The following is a 1,264-nucleotide window of genomic DNA, read 5'->3' as shown; positions in this document are numbered from 1 at the left end:
TTTTTTATCAACAACACTATCTATTCAATGATCCACAATCTCTCTTTACAGCTAACTATTCATGTTTTTTGAATAGTTTCAGCATTCCTATTTAAAGGTATCACAAAATAGTCACAAATAGCACTATTTAACTATAAGACAGGTTTAGTTGACGGTGGGCTCAGTATTTTACTAAAATAGGTTATCACAATATTCTAAAAGAATAATAATTAGAATGAATTATTTAAAAAGAAATAGTGCTGTTTCATGCCAATGGTATTTTACTTAAGTCTGTCAAAACATTCAGTAAAGTGTCATCCGAACACTTGCTACCAGAAACTACAGTAACATACAGTCACGTGAATGAGACCTATTCCGGGCGCACACCCGGAAGTAGTCACAACAGTGTGCGGTTGCTATGGATGTAGAATAGTCGCTCGATATGACAGTTGGGGTTTGGTAAATATTTACGTGATGGTTAACACTTACCACTGTATGATCAACTCGTAGTAATAATCTTTAAACAGTGCATGCTTACCTATCAGAGAAGCTTATGTTTTCGACGAATAAAAGTTGAAAGGAACGACATACCAAAACAAGAGCTAAGGTTAATGTTGTGACATCTGAATGTGAATCCACCTGTCGCGTTCATACACTTGTGTTTGGTAAGTGTGCTTAGTATTGTTTTTGAAAATCCATAGTAATGTAGCATGTCTGTGGTGTGCTAAATTGTGTTATGTATTGGCTGACTAGTTAATGGCCGTAGCTTGAATTCTGTATAAGGAATAGCTACTGTCTGTCAGTCATGTTCTTTGATTTTAGTGCCAAAGAGTGAGACTCTTAATACCAGTTTATCCTTGCAACTCATTAAGTCATTTTGGATGTTAAAATCATTTGTTTAGTATTTACTAACCATGATCATGTGACTTTGCACAGTTTATATAGTGCCGATGTCAAGATGTCTGTGGAACTGGATGTATTTGTTGGAAACACCACCATTATGGACAAAGAGGTGTATCAACTGTGGCTGAATGGATATACAGGTAAAGTATAAATGAGACCATGAGCTATTGTAATATCTGTATAAAACATTATTAATATACTAGTCAATGTGGTCGCCCTCATAGTGAATGATGCAGTGAAGGTCCGGATAGAAGGAGGTGTGATGGAGGAGTGTGAGGCCAGTGCAGAAGTGCTGCTCAGTGACACCATGGACCAGTACAGAACTTTCCAGATGTGTGAGAGACTTTTGCACCACCCAGCTAAACTAGCCAATCAGCTTCTA

General features: G+C 37.1%; 1 long non-coding RNA gene across 1 annotated transcript; it reads left to right on the top strand.

Annotated features, from left to right (window-relative positions):
• The first annotated feature begins 368 nt into the window (after nt 1-368).
• Nucleotides 369-1,258, top strand: LOC107736167 (uncharacterized). Its single transcript, XR_001639599.1, has 3 exons — nt 369-644; nt 916-1,022; nt 1,107-1,258. It is a non-coding gene; the product is annotated as an uncharacterized LOC107736167 (long non-coding RNA).
• The last annotated feature ends 6 nt before the right edge of the window (nt 1,259-1,264 follow it).

Source organism: Sinocyclocheilus rhinocerous, unplaced genomic scaffold (genome assembly GCF_001515625.1).
Source record: "Sinocyclocheilus rhinocerous isolate Xijiao unplaced genomic scaffold, SAMN03320098_v1.1 C36538587, whole genome shotgun sequence".
Lineage (NCBI taxonomy): Eukaryota > Metazoa > Chordata > Actinopteri > Cypriniformes > Cyprinidae > Sinocyclocheilus > Sinocyclocheilus rhinocerous.
This window is presented reverse-complemented; position numbering and strand designations above follow the sequence as displayed.